The sequence below is a fragment of the Lissotriton vulgaris genome, chromosome 12 (assembly GCF_964263255.1).
Source record: "Lissotriton vulgaris chromosome 12, aLisVul1.2, whole genome shotgun sequence".
Classification (NCBI taxonomy): Eukaryota; Metazoa; Chordata; class Amphibia; order Caudata; family Salamandridae; genus Lissotriton; species Lissotriton vulgaris.
The window spans coordinates 446,302,754-446,321,616 of record NC_141700.1 but is presented as its reverse complement, the minus strand read 5'-3'; the positions used below and the strand labels follow the sequence as shown (position 1 = coordinate 446,321,616).

General features: G+C 30.6%; 18 non-coding genes across 18 annotated transcripts; all 18 read left to right on the top strand.

Annotated features, from left to right (window-relative positions):
* Positions 1-122: 122 nt before the first annotated feature.
* On the top strand, positions 123-196 carry TRNAT-AGU (transfer RNA threonine (anticodon AGU)). Its single transcript has one exon. It is a non-coding gene; the product is annotated as a tRNA-Thr (tRNA).
* Positions 197-632: 436 nt separating this feature from the next.
* On the top strand, positions 633-705 carry TRNAT-CGU (transfer RNA threonine (anticodon CGU)). The gene has a single exon. It is a non-coding gene; the product is annotated as a tRNA-Thr (tRNA).
* Positions 706-1,653: 948 nt separating this feature from the next.
* On the top strand, positions 1,654-1,726 carry TRNAT-UGU (transfer RNA threonine (anticodon UGU)). The gene has a single exon. It is a non-coding gene; the product is annotated as a tRNA-Thr (tRNA).
* A 947-nt stretch (positions 1,727-2,673) lies between these two features.
* Positions 2,674-2,746, top strand: TRNAT-UGU (transfer RNA threonine (anticodon UGU)). Its single transcript has one exon. It is a non-coding gene; the product is annotated as a tRNA-Thr (tRNA).
* A 435-nt stretch (positions 2,747-3,181) lies between these two features.
* On the top strand, positions 3,182-3,255 carry TRNAT-AGU (transfer RNA threonine (anticodon AGU)). Its single transcript has one exon. It is a non-coding gene; the product is annotated as a tRNA-Thr (tRNA).
* Positions 3,256-3,691: 436 nt separating this feature from the next.
* Positions 3,692-3,764, top strand: TRNAT-CGU (transfer RNA threonine (anticodon CGU)). The gene has a single exon. It is a non-coding gene; the product is annotated as a tRNA-Thr (tRNA).
* A 435-nt stretch (positions 3,765-4,199) lies between these two features.
* TRNAT-AGU (transfer RNA threonine (anticodon AGU)) lies at positions 4,200-4,273 on the top strand. Its single transcript has one exon. It is a non-coding gene; the product is annotated as a tRNA-Thr (tRNA).
* Positions 4,274-4,708: 435 nt separating this feature from the next.
* Positions 4,709-4,781, top strand: TRNAT-CGU (transfer RNA threonine (anticodon CGU)). Its single transcript has one exon. It is a non-coding gene; the product is annotated as a tRNA-Thr (tRNA).
* A 946-nt stretch (positions 4,782-5,727) lies between these two features.
* TRNAT-UGU (transfer RNA threonine (anticodon UGU)) lies at positions 5,728-5,800 on the top strand. The gene has a single exon. It is a non-coding gene; the product is annotated as a tRNA-Thr (tRNA).
* A 947-nt stretch (positions 5,801-6,747) lies between these two features.
* On the top strand, positions 6,748-6,820 carry TRNAT-UGU (transfer RNA threonine (anticodon UGU)). The gene has a single exon. It is a non-coding gene; the product is annotated as a tRNA-Thr (tRNA).
* Positions 6,821-7,766: 946 nt separating this feature from the next.
* Positions 7,767-7,839, top strand: TRNAT-GGU (transfer RNA threonine (anticodon GGU)). The gene has a single exon. It is a non-coding gene; the product is annotated as a tRNA-Thr (tRNA).
* Positions 7,840-9,805: 1,966 nt separating this feature from the next.
* Positions 9,806-9,878, top strand: TRNAT-GGU (transfer RNA threonine (anticodon GGU)). Its single transcript has one exon. It is a non-coding gene; the product is annotated as a tRNA-Thr (tRNA).
* Positions 9,879-10,825: 947 nt separating this feature from the next.
* On the top strand, positions 10,826-10,898 carry TRNAT-CGU (transfer RNA threonine (anticodon CGU)). The gene has a single exon. It is a non-coding gene; the product is annotated as a tRNA-Thr (tRNA).
* A 946-nt stretch (positions 10,899-11,844) lies between these two features.
* TRNAT-GGU (transfer RNA threonine (anticodon GGU)) lies at positions 11,845-11,917 on the top strand. The gene has a single exon. It is a non-coding gene; the product is annotated as a tRNA-Thr (tRNA).
* Positions 11,918-12,863: 946 nt separating this feature from the next.
* On the top strand, positions 12,864-12,936 carry TRNAT-GGU (transfer RNA threonine (anticodon GGU)). Its single transcript has one exon. It is a non-coding gene; the product is annotated as a tRNA-Thr (tRNA).
* Positions 12,937-13,882: 946 nt separating this feature from the next.
* On the top strand, positions 13,883-13,955 carry TRNAT-GGU (transfer RNA threonine (anticodon GGU)). The gene has a single exon. It is a non-coding gene; the product is annotated as a tRNA-Thr (tRNA).
* A 1,966-nt stretch (positions 13,956-15,921) lies between these two features.
* On the top strand, positions 15,922-15,994 carry TRNAT-GGU (transfer RNA threonine (anticodon GGU)). The gene has a single exon. It is a non-coding gene; the product is annotated as a tRNA-Thr (tRNA).
* A 1,455-nt stretch (positions 15,995-17,449) lies between these two features.
* Positions 17,450-17,523, top strand: TRNAT-AGU (transfer RNA threonine (anticodon AGU)). The gene has a single exon. It is a non-coding gene; the product is annotated as a tRNA-Thr (tRNA).
* Positions 17,524-18,863: the final 1,340 nt, after the last annotated feature.

The window sequence follows — 18,863 nt, the reverse complement described above, 5'->3', positions numbered from 1 at the left end:
CTTCATTCATCTTAAGTGTTTGAGTAGAGAAGTGTGTGAACTTAGAAAAGAATATGAAAGTGAAAAAGCAATATTCTCTTGAACACCATAAAGAAAAGTGTTTCAAAATTAAGACTCAAGTGGGTGCTGTGGCTTAGCTGGTTAAAGCTCCTGTCTAGTAAACAGGAGATCCTGAGTTCAACTCTCAGCAGCGCCTTGCTTTTCTCATTGTTATATAACAAATCATTTCCATTAGGTCTTATTCCGATACAATTAAAATATAAAAGTCTGATTCATCTTACTGTTGAAAAGATCATCTTAAACCTTATAAAAACCCAAGTATTTTCAAGATTATAGAATGAATACTGTTATTGCAAATTGAAAAAATACATATCTATGAGAAAGAAGTAGATGAAATTTCTACCTAGATTTGAGCAATATTAATACCTTCATGAAAAAAATTTGTAAAGAATTCAAGAAATTTAATTGGGTTTTATAGGAGTACCTGTTTATTAAAACATAATAATCCTTGTGTAGTGATTGAGTATCTTTTCGTGTTTAAGATTACAATACATATAAAGAAGAATTTATAGCAGAAAACACATTTTCATCATCAACAATAAATTATTTATGCATTTTTTACTATTAACGTTGGTGCTGTGGCTTAGTGGTTAAAGCGCCTATCTCGTAAACAGGAAATCCTGAGTTCAAATCTCAGCAGCACCTAGCTGTTTTCTCCATGCTTTCCGAATAATTTTCATCAAACAAGTGTTGAATACAATTTAAGAATAAACATCTGGTTCTATGAACTTTAGAATAAGTTATCTTAAAAATTAAATAAAATGCTTGGTATTGTGAAGATTTTTGTAGGAATGCATTGACTGAAATAGGGAAAAGTAAATGACAAAGAACAAGATAGAGGTGAATGATCACTCTATTGTTGAATTCAACTAATCCATTCTTCAGCAAGGTATATTTTAAAATGATATGAATGGGGTAAACTTCAAATTAGAGAGGTGTTTTTGAATAAGTGAAGAGCCTTCATTCATCTTAAGTGTTTGAGTAGAGAAGTGTGTGAACTTAGAAAAGAATATGAAAGTGAAAAAGCAATATTCTCTTGAACACCATAAAGAAAAGTGTTTCAAAATTAAGAATCAAGTGGGTGATGTGGCTTAGCTGGTTAAAGGGCCTGTCTAGTAAACAGGAGATCCTGAGTTCAACTCTCAGCAGTGCCTTGCTTTGCTCATTGTTATATAACAAATTATTTACATTAGGTCTTATTCCGATACAATTAAAATATAAAAGTCTGATTCATCTTACTGTTGAACAGATCATCTTAACCCTTATAAAAACCCAAGTATTTTCAAGATTATAGAATGAATACTGTTATTGCAAAATGAAAAAAAACTACATATCTATGAGAAAGACGTAGATGAAATTTCTACCTAGATTTGAGCAATATTAGTACCTTCATGAAACAAAATTGTAAAGAATTCAAGAAATGAAATTGGGTTTTATAAGAGTACCTGTTTATTAAAACATATTAATCCTTGCGTAGTGATTGAATATCTTTTCGTGTTTAAGATTACAATACATATAAAGAAGAATTTATAGCAGGAAACACATTTTCATCATCATCAATAAATTATTTATGCATTTTTGACTATTAACGTTGGTGCTGTGGCTTAGTGGTTAAAGCGCCTGTCTTGTAAACAGGAAATCCTGAGTTCAAATCTCAGCAGCACCTAACTGTTTTCTCCATGCTTTCCGAATAATTTTCATCAAACAAGTGTTGAATATAATTTAAGAATAAACATCTGGTTCTATGAGCTTTAGAATAAGTTATCTTAAAAATTAAATAAAATGCTTGGTATTGTGAAGATTTTTGTAGGAATGCATTGACTGAAATAGGGAAAAGAAAATTACAAAGAACAAGATAGAGGTGAATGATCACTCTATTGTTGAATTCAACTAATCCATTCTTCAGCAAGGTATGGTTTAAAATGATATGAATAGGGTAAACTTCAAATTAGAGAGGTGTTTTTGAATAAGTGAAGAGTCTTCATTCATCTTAAGTGTTTGAGTAGAGAAGTGTGTGAACTTAGAAAAGAATATGAAAGTGAGAAAGCAATATTCTCTTGAACACCATAAAGAAAGGTGTTTCAAAATTAAGAACGAAGTGGGTGCTGTGGCTGAGCTGGTTAAAGTGCCTGTCTAGTAAACAGGAGATCCTGAGTTCATCTCTCAGCAGTGCCTTGCCTTTCTCATATTTATATATAACATCATTTTCATTAGGTCTTATTCCGATACAATTAAAATATAAAAGTCTGATTCATCTTACTGTTAAACAGATCATCTTAAACCTTATAAAAACCCAAGTATTTTCAAGATTATAGAATGAATACTGTTATTGCAAAATGAAAAAAACTACATATATATGAGAAAGACGTAGATGAAATTTCTACCTAGATTTGAGCAATATTAATACCTTCATGAAACAAAATTGTAAAGAATTCAAGAAATGAAATTGGGTTTTATAAGAGTACCTGTTTATTAAAACATATTAATCCTTGCGTAGTGATTGAATATCTTTTCGTGTTTAAGATTACAATACATATAAAGAAGAATTTATAGCAGGAAACACATTTTCATCATCAGCAATACATTATTTATGCATTTTTTACTATTAACGTTGGTGCTGTGGCTTAGTGGTTAAAGCGCCTGTCTTGTAAACAGGAAATCCTGAGTTCAAATCTCAGCAGCACCTAACTGTTTTCTCCATGCTTTCTGAATAATTTTCATCAAACAAGTGTTGAATATAATTTAAGAATAAACATCTGGTTCTATGAACTTTAGAATAAGTTATCTTAAAAATTAAATAAAATGCTTGGTATTGTGAAGATTTTTGTAGGAATGCATTGACTGAAATAGGGAAAAGAAAATGACAAAGAACAAGATAGAGGTGAATGATCACTCTATTGTTGAATTCAAGTAATCCATTCTTCAGCAAGGTATAGTTTAAAATGATATGAATAGGGTAAACTTCAAATTAGAGATGTGTTTTTGAATAAATGAAGAGTCTTCATTCATCTTAAGTGTTTGAGTAGAGAAGTGTGTGAACTTAGAAAAGAATATGAAAGTGAAAAAGCAATATTCTCTTGAACACCATAAAGAAAAGTGTTTCAAAATTAAGACTCAAGTGGGTGCTGTGGCTTAGCTGGTTAAAGCTCCTGTCTAGTAAACAGGAGATCCTGAGTTCAACTCTCAGCAGCGCCTTGCTTTTCTCATTGTTATATAACAAATCATTTCCATTAGGTCTTATTCCGATACAATTAAAATATAAAAGTCTGATTCATCTTACTGTTGAAAAGATCATCTTAAACCTTATAAAAACCCAAGTATTTTCAAGATTATAGAATGAATACTGTTATTGCAAATTGAAAAAATACATATCTATGAGAAAGAAGTAGATGAAATTTCTACCTAGATTTGAGCAATATTAATACCTTCATGAAAAAAAATTGTAAAGAATTCAAGAAATTAAATTGGGTTTTTTAAGAGTACCTGTTTATTAAAACATATTAATCCTTGCGTAGTGATTGAGTATCTTTTCGTGTTTAAGATTACAATACATATAAAGAAGAATTTATAGCAGAAAACCCAATTTTATCATCAACAATAAATTATTTATGCATTTTTTACTATTAACGTTGGTGCTGTGGCTTAGTGGTTAAAGCGCCTGTCTCGTAAACAGGAAATCCTGAGTTCAAATCTCGGCAGCACCTAACTGTTTTCTCCATGCTTTCCGAATTATTTTCATCAAACAAGTGTTGAATATAATTTAAGAATAAACATCTGGTTCTATGAACTTTAGAATAAGTTATCTTAAAAATTAAATAAAATGCTTGGTATTGTGAAGATTTTTGTAGGAATGCATTGACTGAAATAGGGAAAGGAAAATGACAAAGAACAAGATAGAGGTGAATGATCACTCTATTGTTGAATTCAACTAATCCATTCTTCAGCAAGGTATGGTTTAAAATGATATGAATAGGGTAAACTTCAAATTAGAGAGGTGTTTTTGAATACATGAAGAGTCTTCATTCATCTTAAGTGTTTGAGTCAAGAAGTGTGTGAACTTAGAAAAAAATATGAAAGTGAAACAGCAATATTCTCTTGAACACCGTAAAGAAAAGTGTTTCAAAATTAAGACTCAAGTGGGTGCTGTGGCTGAGCTGGGTAAAGCGCCTGTCTAGTAAACAGGAGATCCTGAGTTCAACTCTCAGCAGTGCCTTGCTTTTCTCATTGTTATATAACAAATCATTTTCATTAGGTCTTATTCCGCTACAATTAAAATATAAAAGTCTGATTCATCTTACTTTTGAACAGATCATCTTAAACCTTATAAAAAACCAAGTATTTTCAAGATTATAGAATGAATACTGTTATTGCAAAATGAAAAAAATACATATCTATGAGAAAGGCGTAGATGAAATTTCTACCTAGATTCGAGCAATATTATTACCTTCATGAAAAAATTGTAAAGAATTCAAGAAATTAAATTGGGTTTTATAGGAGTACCTGTTTATTAAAACATAATAATCCTTGCGTAGTGATTGAGTATCTTTTCGTGTTTAAGATTACAATACATATAAAGAAGAATTTATAGCAGAAAACACATTTTCATCATCAACAATAAATTATTTATGCATTTTTTACTATAAACGTTGGTGCTGTGGCTTAGTGGTTAAAGCGCCTATCTCGTAAACAGGAAATCCTGAGTTCAAATCTCAGCAGCACCTAGCTGTTTTCTCCATGCTTTCCGAATAATTTTCATCAAACAAGTGTTGAATACAATTTAAGAATAAACATCTGGTTCTATGAACTTTAGAATAAGTTATCTTAAAAATTAAATAAAATGCTTGGTATTGTGAAGATTTTTGTAGGAATGCATTGACTGAAATAGGGAAAAGTAAATGACAAAGAACAAGATAGAGGTGAATGATCACTCTATTGTTGAATTCAACTAATCCATTCTTCAGCAAGGTATATTTTAAAATGATATGAATGGGGTAAACTTCAAATTAGAGAGGTGTTTTTGAATAAGTGAAGAGCCTTCATTCATCTTAAGTGTTTGAGTAGAGAAGTGTGTGAACTTAGAAAAGAATATGAAAGTGAAAAAGCAATATTCTCTTGAACACCATAAAGAAAAGTGTTTCAAAATTAAGAATCAAGTGGGTGATGTGGCTTAGCTGGTTAAAGGGCCTGTCTAGTAAACAGGAGATCCTGAGTTCAACTCTCAGCAGTGCCTTGCTTTGCTCATTGTTATATAACAAATTATTTACATTAGGTCTTATTCCGATACAATTAAAATATAAAAGTCTGATTCATCTTACTGTTAAACAGATCATCTTAAACCTTATAAAAACCCAAGTATTTTTAATATTATAGAATGAATACTGTTATTGCAAAATGAAAAAAATACATATCTATGAGAAAGAAGTAGATGACATTTCTACCTAGATTTGAGCAATATTAATACCTTCATGAAACAAAATTGTAAAGAATTCAAGAAATGAAATTGGGTTTTTTAAGAGTACCTGTTTATTAAAACATATTAATCCTTGCGTAGTGATTGAGTATCTTTTCGTGTTTAAGATTACAATACATATAAAGAAGAATTTATAGCAGGAAACACATTTTCATCATCAACAATAAATTATTTATGCATTTTTTACTATTAACGTTGGTGCTGTGGCTTAGTGGTTAAAGCGCCTGTCTTGTAAACAGGAAATCCTGAGTTCAAATCTCAGCAGCACCTAACTGTTTTCTCCATGCTTTCCGAATAATTTTCATCAAACAAGTGTTGAATATAATTTAAGAATAAACATCTGGTTCTATGAGCTTTAGAATAAGTTATCTTAAAAATTAAATAAAATGCTTGGTATTGTGAAGATTTTTGTAGGAATGCATTGACTGAAATAGGGAAAAGAAAATTACAAAGAACAAGATAGAGGTGAATGATCACTCTATTGTTGAATTCAACTAATCCATTCTTCAGCAAGGTATGGTTTAAAATGATATGAATAGGGTAAACTTCAAATTAGAGAGGTGTTTTTGAATAAGTGAAGAGTCTTCATTCATCTTAAGTGTTTGAGTAGAGAAGTGTGTGAACTTAGAAAAGAATATGAAAGTGAGAAAGCAATATTCTCTTGAACACCATGAAGAAAGGTGTTTCAAAATTAAGAACGAAGTGGGTGCTGTGGCTGAGCTGGTTAAAGTGCCTGTCTAGTAAACAGGAGATCCTGAGTTCATCTCTCAGCAGTGCCTTGCCTTTCTCATATTTATATATAACATCATTTTCATTAGGTCTTATTCCGATACAATTAAAATATAAAAGTCTGATTCATCTTACTGTTAAACAGATCATCTTAAACCTTATAAAAACCCAAGTATTTTCAAGATTATAGAATGAATACTGTTATTGCAAAATGAAAAAAACTACATATATATGAGAAAGACGTAGATGAAATTTCTACCTAGATTTGAGCAATATTAATACCTTCATGAAACAAAATTGTAAAGAATTCAAGAAATGAAATTGGGTTTTATAAGAGTACCTGTTTATTAAAACATATTAATCCTTGCGTAGTGATTGAATATCTTTTCGTGTTTAAGATTACAATACATATAAAGAAGAATTTATAGCAGGAAACACATTTTCATCATCAGCAATACATTATTTATGCATTTTTTACTGTTAACGTTGGTGCTGTGGCTTAGTGGTTAAAGCGCCTGTCTTGTAAACAGGAAATCCTGAGTTCAAATCTCAGCAGCACCTAACTGTTTTCTCCATGCTTTCTGAATAATTTTCATCAAACAAGTGTTGAATATAATTTAAGAATAAACATCTGGTTCTATGAACTTTAGAATAAGTTATCTTAAAAATTAAATAAAATGCTTGGTATTGTGAAGATTTTTGTAGGAATGCATTGACTGAAATAGGGAAAAGAAAATGACAAAGAACAAGATAGAGGTGAATGATCACTCTATTGTTGAATTCAACTAATCCATTCTTCAGCAAGGTATAGTTTAAAATGATATGAATAGGGTAAACTTCAAATTAGAGAGGTGTTTTTGAATAAGTGAAGAGTCTTCATTCATCTTAAGTGTTTGAGTAGAGAAGTGTGTGAACTTAGAAAAGAATATGAAAGTGAAAAAGCAATATTCTCTTGAACACCATAAAGAAAAGTGTTTCAAAATTAAGAACCAAGTGGGTGCTGTGGCTGAGCTGGTTAAAGCGCCTGTCTAGTAAACAGGAGATCCTGAGTTCATCTCTCAGCAGTGCCTTGCTTTTCTCATATTTATATATAAAATTATTTTCATTAGGTCTTATTCCGATACAATTAAAATATAAAAGTCTGATTCATCTTACTGTTAAACAGATCATCTTAAACCTTATAAAAACCCAAGTATTTTTAATATTATAGAATGAATACTGTTATTGCAAAATGAAAAAAATACATATCTATGAGAAAGAAGTAGATGAAATTTCTACCTAGATTTGAGCAATATTAATACCTTCATGAAAATAAATTGTAAAGAATTCAAGAAATGAAATTGGGTTTTTTAAGAGTACCTGTTTATTAAAACATATTAATCCTTGCGTAGTGATTGAGTATCTTTTCGTGTTTAAGATTACAATACATATAAAGAAGAATTTATAGCAGAAAACACAATTTTATCATCAACAATAAATTATTTATGCATTTTTTACTATTAACGTTGGTGCTGAGGCTTAGTGGTTTAAGCGCCTGTCTGGTAAACAGGAAATCCTGAGTTCAAATCTCAGCAGCACCTAACTGTTTTCTCCATGCTTTCCGAATAATTTTCATCAAACAAGTGTTGAATACAATTTAAGAATAAGCATCTGGTTCTATGAACTTTAGAATAAGTTATCTTAAAAATTACATAAAATGCTTGGTATTGTGAAGATTTGTGTAGGAATGCATTGACTGAAATAGGGAAAAGAAAATGACAAAGAACAAGATAGAGGTGAATTATCACTCTATTGTTTAATTCAACTAATCCATTCTTCAGGAGGGTATATTTTAAAATGATATGAATAGGGTAAACTTCAAATTAGAGAGGTGTTTTTGAATAAGTGAAGAGTCTTCATTCATCTTAAGTGTTTGAGTAGAGAAGTGTGTGAACTTAGAAAAGAATATGAAAGTGAAAAAGCAATATTCTCTTGAACACCATAAAGAAAAGTGTTTCAAAATTAAGAATAAAGTGGGTGCTGTGGCTTAGCTGGTTAAAGCGCTTGTCTAGTAAACAGGAGATCCTGAGTTCAACTCTCAGCAGAGGCTTGCTTTTCTCATTGTTATATAACAAATCATTTTCATTAGGTCTTATTCCGATACAATTAAAATATAAAAGTCTGATTCATCTTACTGTTAAACAGATCATCTTAAACCTTATAAAAACCCAAGTATTTTTAATATTATAGAATGAATACTGTTATTGCTAAATGAAAAAAACTACATATCTATGAGAAAGACGTAGATGAAATTTCTACCTAGATTTGAGCAATATTAATACCTTCATGAAACAAAATTGTAAAGAATTCAAGAAATAAAATTGGGTTTTATAAGAGTACCTGTTTATTAAAACATATTAATCCTTGCGTAGTGATTGAGTATCTTTTCGTGTTTAAGATTACAATACATATAAAGAAGAATTTATAGCAGAAAACACATTTTCATCATCAACAATAAATTATTTATGCATTTTTTACAAATAACGTTGGTGCTGTGGCTTAGTGGTTAGAGTGCCTGTCTCGTAAACAGGAAATCCTGAGTTCAAATCTCTGCAGCACCTAACTGTTTTCTCCATGCTTTCCGAATAATTTTCATCAAACAAGTGTTGAATATAATTTAAGAATAAACATCTGGTTCTATGAACTTTAGAATAAGTTATCTTAAAAATTAAATAAAATGCTTGGTATTGTGAAGATTTTTGTAGGAATGCATTGACTGAAATAGGGAAAAGAAAATGACAAAGAACAAGATAGAGGTGAATGATCACTCTATTGTTGAATTCAACTAATCCATTCTTCAGCAAGGTATGGTTTAAAATGATATGAATAGGGTGAACTTCAAATTAGAGAGGTGTTTTTGAATAAGTGAAGAGTCTTCATTCATCTTAAGTGTTTGAGTAGAGAAGTGTGTGAACTTAGAAAAGAATATGAAAGTGAAAAAGCAATATTCTCTTGAACACCATAAAGAAAAGTGTTTCAAAATTAAGAACCAAGTGGGTGCTGTGGCTGAGCTGGTTAAAGCGCCTGTCTAGTAAACAGGAGATCCTGAGTTCATCTCTCAGCAGTGCCTTGCTTTTCTCATGTTTATATATAAAATTATTTTCATTAGGTCTTATTCCGATACAATTAAAATATAAAAGTCTGATTCATCTTACTGTTAAACAGATCATCTTAAACCTTATAAAAACCCAAGTATTTTTAATATTATAGAATGAATACTGTTATTGCAAAATGAAAAAAATACATATCTATGAGAAAGAAGTAGATGAAATTTCTACCTAGATTTGAGCAATATTAATACCTTCATGAAAATAAATTGTAAAGAATTCAAGAAATGAAATTGGGTTTTTTAAGAGTACCTGTTTATTAAAACATATTAATCCTTGCGTAGTGATTGAGTATCTTTTCGTGTTTAAGATTACAATAAATATAAAGAAGAATTTATAGCAGAAAACACAATTTTATCATCAACAATAAATTATTTATGCATTTTTTACTATTAACGTTGGTGCTGAGGCTTAGTGGTTTAAGCGCTTGTCTGGTAAACAGGAAATCCTGAGTTCAAATCTCAGCAGCACCTAACTGTTTTCTCCATGCTTTCCGAATAATTTTCATCAAACAAGTGTTGAATACAATTTAAGAATAAGCATCTGGTTCTATGAACTTTAGAATAAGTTATCTTAAAAATTAAATAAAATGCTTGGTATTGTGAAGATTTGTGTAGGAATGCATTGACTGAAATAGGGAAAAGAAAATGACAAAGAACAAGATAGAGGTGAATTATCACTCTATTGTTTAATTCAACTAATCCATTCTTCAGGAGGGTATATTTTAAAATGATATGAATAGGGTAAACTTCAAATTAGAGAGGTGTTTTTGAATAAGTGAAGAGTCTTCATTCATCTTAAGTGTTTGAGTAGAGAAGTGTGTGAACTTAGAAAAGAATATGAAAGTGAAAAAGCAATATTCTCTTGAACACCATAAAGAAAAGTGTTTCCAAATTAAGAATCAAGTGCGTGCTGTGGCTTAGCTGGTTAAAGCGCTTGTCTAGTAAACAGGAGATCCTGAGTTCAACTCTCAGCAGAGGCTTGCTTTTCTCATTGTTATATAACAAATCATTTTCATTAGGTCTTATTCAGATACAATTAAAATATAAAAGTCTGATTCATCTTACTGTTAAACAGATCATCTTAAACCTTATAAAAACCCAAGTATTTTTAATATTATAGAATGAATACTGTTATTGCAAAATGAAAAAAACTACATATCTATGAGAAAGACGTAGATGAAATTTCTACCTAGATTTGAGCAATATTAATACCTTCATGAAACAAAATTGTAAAGAATTCAAGAAATAAAATTGGGTTTTATAAGAGTACCTGTTTATTAAAACATATTAATCCTTGCGTAGTGATTGAGTATCTTTTCGTGTTTAAGATTACAATACATATAAAGAAGAATTTATAGCAGAAAACACATTTTCATCATCAACATTAAATTATTTATGCATTTTTTACTATTAACGTTGGTGCTGTGGCTTAGTGGTTAGAGTGCCTGTCTCGTAAACAGGAAATCCTGAGTTCGAATCTTAGCAGCACCTAACTGTTTTCTCCATGCTTTCCAAATAATTTTCATCAAACAAGTGTTGAATACAATTTAAGAATAAACATCTGGTTCTATGAACTTTAGAATACGTTATCTTAAAAATTAAATAAAATGATTGGTATTGTGAAGATTTTTGTAGGAATGCATTGACTGAAATAGGGAAAAGAAAATGACAAAGAACAAGATAGAGGTGAATGATCACTCTATTGTTGAATTCAACTAATCCATTCTTCAGCAAGGTATAGTTTAAAATGATATGAATAGGGTAAACTTCAAATTAGAGAGGTGTTTTTGAATAAGTGAAGAGTCTTCATTCATCTTAAGTGTTTGAGTAGAGAAGTGTGTGAACTTAGAAAAGAATATGAAAGTGAAAAAGCAATATTCTCTTGAACACCATAAAGAAAAGTGTTTCAAAATTAAGAACCAAGTGGGTGCTGTGGCTGAGCTGGTTAAAGCGCCTGTCTAGTAAACAGGAGATCCTGAGTTCATCTCTCAGCAGTGCCTTGCTTTTCTCATATTTATATATAAAATTATTTTCATTAGGTCTTATTCCGATACAATTAAAATATAAAAGTCTGATTCATCTTACTGTTAAACAGATCATCTTAAACCTTATAAAAACCCAAGTATTTTTAATATTATAGAATGAATACTGTTATTGCAAAATGAAAAAAATACATATCTATGAGAAAGAAGTAGATGAAATTTCTACCTAGATTTGAGCAATATTAATACCTTCATGAAAATAAATTGTAAAGAATTCAAGAAATGAAATTGGGTTTTTTAAGAGTACCTGTTTATTAAAACATATTAATCCTTGCGTAGTGATTGAGTATCTTTTCGTGTTTAAGATTACAATACATATAAAGAAGAATTTATAGCAGAAAACACAATTTTATCATCAACAATAAATTATTTATGCATTTTTTACTATTAACGTTGGTGCTGAGGCTTAGTGGTTTAAGCGCCTGTCTGGTAAACAGGAAATCCTGAGTTCAAATCTCAGCAGCACCTAACTGTTTTCTCCATGCTTTCCGAATAATTTTCATCAAATAAGTGTTGAATACAATTTAAGAATAAGCATCTGGTTCTATGAACTTTATAATAAGTTATCTTAAAAATTAAATAAAATGCTTGGTATTGTGAAGATTTGTGTAGGAATGCATTGACTGAAATAGGAAAAGAAAATGACAAAGAACAAGATAGAGGTGAATTATCACTTTATTGTTTAATTCAACTAATCCATTCTTCAGGAGGGTATATTTTAAAATGATATGAATAGGGTAAACTTCAAATTAGAGAGGTGTTTTTGAATAAGTGAAGAGTCTTCATTCATCTTAAGTGTTTGAGTAGAGAAGTGTGTGAACTTAGAAAAGAATATGAAAGTGAAAAAGCAATATTCTCTTGAACACCATAAAGAAAAGTGTTTCAAAATTAAGAATCAAGTGGGTGCTGTGGCTTAGCTGGTTAAAGCGCTTGTCTAGTAAACAGGAGATCCTGAGTTCAACTCTCAGCAGAGGCTTGCTTTTCTCATTGTTATATAACAAATCATTTTCATTAGGTCTTATTCCGATACAATTAAAATATAAAAGTCTGATTCATCTTACTGTTAAACAGATCATCTTAAACCTTATAAAAACCCAAGTATTTTTAATATTATAGAATGAATACTGTTATTGCAAAATGAAAAAAACTACATATCTATGAGAAAGACGTAGATGAAATTTCTACCTAGATTTGAGCAATATTAATACCTTCATGAAACAAAATTGTAAAGAATTCAAGAAATAAAATTGGGTTTTATAAGAGTACCTGTTTATTAAAACATATTAATCCTTGCGTAGTGATTGAGTATCTTTTCGTGTTTAAGATTACAATACATATAAAGAAGAATTTATAGCAGAAAACACATTTTCATCATCAACAATAAATTATTTATGCATTTTTTACAAATAACGTTGGTGCTGTGGCTTAGTGGTTAGAGTGCCTGTCTGGTAAACAGGAAATCCTGAGTTCAAATCTCTGCAGCACCTAACTGTTTTCTCCATGCTTTCCAAATAATTTTCATCAAACAAGTGTTGAATACAATTTAAGAATAAACATCTGGTTCTATGAACTGTAGAATACGTTATCTTAAAAATTAAATAAAATGATTGGTATTGTGAAGATTTTTGTAGGAATGCATTGACTGAAATAGGGAAAAGAAAATGACAAAGAACAAGATAGAGGTGAATGATCACTCTATTGTTGAATTCAACTAATCCATTCTTCAGCAAGGTATAGTTTAAAATGATATGAATAGGGTAAACTTCAAATTAGAGAGGTGTTTTTGAATAAGTGAAGAGTCTTCATTCATCTTAAGTGTTTGAGTAGAGAAGTGTGTGAACTTAGAAAAGAATATGAAAGTGAAAAAGCAATATTCTCTTGACCACCATAAAGAAAAGTGTTTCAAAATTAAGAACCAAGTGGGTGCTGTGGCTGAGCTGGTTAAAGCGCCTGTCTAGTAAACAGGAGATCCTGAGTTCATCTCTCAGCAGTGCCTTGCTTTTCTCATATTTATATATAAAATTATTTTCATTAGGTCTTATTCCAATACAATTAAAATATAAAAGTCTGATTCATCTTACTGTTAAACAGATCATCTTAAACCTTATAAAAACCCAAGTATTTTTAATATTATAGAATGAATACTGTTATTGCAAAATGAAAAAAATACATATCTATGAGAAAGAAGTAGATGAAATTTCTACCTAGATTTGAGCAATATTAATACCTTCATGAAAATAAATTGTAAAGAATTCAAGAAATGAAATTGGGTTTTTTAAGAGTACCTGTTTATTAAAACATATTAATCCTTGCGTAGTGATTGAGTATCTTTTCGTGTTTAAGATTACAATACATATAAAGAAGAATTTATAGCAGAAAACACAATTTTATCATCAACAATAAATTATTTATGCATTTTTTACTATTAACGTTGGTGCTGAGGCTTAGTGGTTTAAGCGCCTGTCTGGTAAACAGGAAATCCTGAGTTCAAATCTCAGCAGCACCTAACTGTTTTCTCCATGCTTTCCGAATAATTTTCATCAAATAAGTGTTGAATACAATTTAAGAATAAGCATCTGGTTCTATGAACTTTATAATAAGTTATCTTAAAAATTAAATAAAATGCTTGGTATTGTGAAGATTTGTGTAGGAATGCATTGACTGAAATAGGGAAAAGAAAATGACAAAGAACAAGATAGAGGTGAATTATCACTCTATTGTTTAATTCAACTAATCCATTCTTCAGGAGGGTATATTTTAAAATGATATGAATAGGGTAAACTTCAAATTAGAGAGGTGTTTTTGAATAAGTGAAGAGTCTTCATTCATCTTAAGTGTTTGAGTAGAGAAGTGTGTGAACTTAGAAAAGAATATGAAAGTGAAAAAGCAATATTCTCTTGAACACCATAAAGAAAAGTGTTTCAAAATTAAGAATCAAGTGGGTGCTGTGGCTTAGCTGGTTAAAGCGCTTGTCTAGTAAACAGGAGATCCTGAGTTCAACTCTCAGCAGAGGCTTGCTTTTCTCAATGTTATATAACAAATCATTTTCATTAGGTCTTATTCCGATACAATTAAAATATAAAAGTCTGATTCATCTTACTGTTAAACAGATCATCTTAAACCTTATAAAAACCCAAGTATTTTTAATATTATAGAATGAATACTGTTATTGCAAAATGAAAAAAACTACATATCTATGAGAAAGACGTAGATGAAATTTCTACCTAGATTTGAGCAATATTAATACCTTCATGAAACAAAATTGTAAAGAATTCAAGAAATAAAATTGGGTTTTATAAGAGTACCTGTTTATTAAAACATATTAATCCTTGCGTAGTGATTGAGTATCTTTTCGTGTTTAAGATTACAATACATATAAAGAAGAATTCATAGCAGAAAACACATTTTCATCATCAACAATAAATTATTTATGCATTTTTTACTATTAACGTTGGTGCTGTGGCTTGGTGGTTAAAGCGCCTGTCTCGTAAACAGGAAATCCTGAGTTAAAATCTCAGCAGCACCTAACTGTTTTCTCAATGCTTTCCGAATAATTTTCATCATACACATGTTGAATACAATTTAAGAATAAACATCTGGTTCTATGAACTTTAGAATAAGTTATCTTAAAAATTAAATAAAATGATTGGTATTGTGAAGATTTTTGTAGGAATGCATTGACTGAAATAGGGAAAAGAAAATGACAAAGAACAGGATAGAGGTGAATGATCACTCTATTGTTGAATTCAACTAATCCATTCTTCAGCAAGATATATTTTAAAATGATATGAATAGGGTAAACTTCAAATTAGAGAGGTGTTTTTGAATAAATGAAGAGTCTTCATTCATCTTAAGTGTTTGAGTAGAGAAGTGTGTGAACTTAGAAAAGAATATGAAAGTGAAAAAGCAATATTCTCTTGAACACCATAAAGAAAAGTGTTTCAAAATTAAGAACCAAGTGGGTGCTGTGGCTGAGCTGGTTAAAGCGCCTGTCTAGTAAACAGGAGATCCTGAGTTCATCTCTCAGCAGTGCCTTGCTTTTCTCATGTTTATATATATAATTATGTTCATTAGGTCTTATTCCGATACAATTAAAATATAAAAGTCTGATTCATCTTACTGTTAAACAGATCATCTTAAACCTTATAAAAACCCAAGTATTTTTAATATTATAGAATGAATACTGTTATTGCAAAATGAAAAAAATACATATCTATGAGAAAGAAGTAGATGAAATTTCTACCTAGATTTGAGCAATATTAATACCTTCATGAAAATAAATTGTAAAGAATTCAAGAAATGAAATTGGGTTTTTTAAGAGTACCTGTTTATTAAAACATATTAATCCTTGCATAGTGATTGAGTATCTTTTCGTGTTTAAGATTACAATAAATATAAAGAAGAATTTATAGCAGAAAACACAATTTTATCATCAACAATAAATTATTTATGCATTTTTTACTATTAACGTTGGTGCTGAGGCTTAGTGGTTTAAGCGCTTGTCTGGTAAACAGGAAATCCTGAGTTCAAATCTCAGCAGCACCTAACTGTTTTCTCCATGCTTTCCGAATAATTTTCATCAAACAAGTGTTGAATACAGTTTAAGAATAAGCATCTGGTTCTATGAACTTTAGAATAAGTTATCTTAAAAATTAAATAAAATGCTTGGTATTGTGAAGATTTGTGTAGGAATGCATTGACTGAAATAGGGAAAAGAAAATGACAAAGAACAAGATAGAGGTGAATTATCACTCTATTGTTTAATTCAACTAATCCATTCTTCAGGAGGGTATATTTTAAAATGATATGAATAGGGTAAACTTCAAATTAGAGAGGTGTTTTTGAATAAGTGAAGAGTCTTCATTCATCTTAAGTGTTTGAGTAGAGAAGTGTGTGAACTTAGAAAAGAATATGAAAGTGAAAAAGCAATATTCTCTTGAACACCATAAAGAAAAGTGTTTCAAAATTAAGAATCAAGTGGGTGCTGTGGCTTAGCTGGTTAAAGCGCTTGTCTAGTAAACAGGAGATCCTGAGTTCAACTCTCAGCAGAGGCTTGCTTTTCTCATTGTTATATAACAAATCATTTTCATTAGGTCTTATTCAGATACAATTAAAATATAAAAGTCTGATTCATCTTACTGTTAAACAGATCATCTTAAACCTTATAAAAACCCAAGTATTTTTAATATTATAGAATGAATACTGTTATTGCAAAATGAAAAAAACTACATATCTATGAGAAAGACGTAGATGAAATTTCTACCTAGATTGGAGCAATATTAATACCTTCATGAAACAAAATTGTAAAGAATTCAAGAAATAAAATTGGGTTTTATAAGAGTACCTGTTTATTAAAACATATTAATCCTTGCGTAGTGATTGAGTATCTTTTCGTGTTTAAGATTACAATACATATAAAGAAGAATTTATAGCAGAAAACACATTTTCATCATCAACAATAAATTATTTATGCATTTTTTACTATTAACGTTGGTGCTGTGGCTTAGAGGTTAGAGTGCCTGTCTCGTAAACAGGAAATCCTGAGTTCGAATCTTAGCAGCACCTAACTGTTTTCTCCATGCTTTCCAAATAATTTTCATCAAACAAGTGTTGAATACAATTTAAAAAAAAACATCTGGTTCTATGAACTTTAGAATAAGTTATCTTAAAAATTAAATAAAATGCTTGGTATTGTGAAGATTTTTGTAGGAATGCATTGACTGAAATAGGGAAAAGAAAATGACAAAGAACAAGATACAGGTGAATGATCACTCTATTGTTGAATTCAAGTAATCCATTCTTCAGCAAGGTATAGTTTAAAATGATATGAATAGGGTAAACTTCAAATTAGAGAGGTGTTTTTGAATAAATGAAGAGTCTTCATTCATCTTAAGTGTTTGAGTAGAGAAGTGTGTTAACTTAGAAAAGAATATGAAAGTGAAAAAGCAATATTCTCTTGAACACCATAAAGAAAAGTGTTTCAAAATTAAGAATCAAGTGGGTGCTGTGGCTTAGCTGGTTAAAGTGCCTGTCTAGTAAACAGGAGATCCTGAGTTCAACTCTCAGCAGCACCTTGCTTTTCTCATTGTTATATAACAAATCATTTTCATTAGGTCTTATTCCGATACAATTAAAATATAAAAGTCTGATTCATCTTACTGTTGAAAAGATCATCTTAAACCTTATAAAAACCCAAGTATTTTCAAGATTATAGAATGAATACTGTTATTGCAAAATGAAAAAAACTACATATCTATGAGAAAGACGTAGATGAAATTTCTACCTAGATTTTAGCAATATTAATACCTTCATGAAACAAAATTGTAAAGAATTCAAGAAATGAAATTTAGTTTTATAAGATTACCTGTTTATTAAAACATATTAATCCTTGCGTAGTGATTGAGTATCTTTTCGTGTTTAAGATTACAATACATATAAAGAAGAATTTATAGCAGGAAACACATTTTCATCATCAACAATAAATAATTTTTTCATTTTTTACTATTAACGTTGGTGCTGTGGCTTAGTGGTTGAAGCCAATTAATCAAAAAGAGACTAGCTAGGAATGGGGTATAGCATGATATTTATATTATAACCATCATGGTGACTCAGTATTGTTTTGTCAATTGGTGGTGGCACCTGCTGGGTGTCTTTAGAGAGCCCTCACCCACCAACCTAGTTGGTGGCATGCTTCATCATCGGGCCCACCCAGTGACACCTAGCGTGTCCCGGGTGTGCTGCGACGCCTGATTACAGCGGAGCAGGTATGTCACTGTGTGTGCGGTGAAGGGTGATAAGTTCGTGAGTTTAAAACGGCTTAGCGGGGGTCCCAGTACCCAAGGGGTAAGAATACTTTATTAAATGGGCCTCCGTCAGCGGTTAAAAATAAGGCTGTGGGACGTTAGAGGCGAGTTACGACCTCCTACGTCCTTAATGTGTCAACATGTTTCAGCCAGTGCCTTATCAATATTCTGGCTTTCTTCAGGACAGATAAAAGGTGTGTGTAATTAAAACTAGGGGATGTGTAGTGCAGGCTATGTGTCTACACGCCCTAAAGTGTATCTAACTGTGAGAGGGGGGATTCCCTTCTCAAGATCACCTGTACATATAACATAAAATGACAAAGACAAAACATACATGGGAGAAAAGAGTCACTAGGAGATATTTATCATAAGTTATGACAGCCGGCTAAATAGCGAATGGGTGCAGGCTATAAGCGGCTCAAGTGTAATGGTACTGGTGGTACCATTATGGTGAAAGATCGCACTAGAACTTCGTAGGTGAAGTGGTTTAAAAGAACGGTATTTATACAACAGTGGTAAAAAGGTGAAAAAAGGAATGAGGCGTAAGGTCTATTTCTTACGCTAGTTTTTGGTTGGTTTAGCTTCAAGGGTATTGAAGTGGCAAGGGGTTG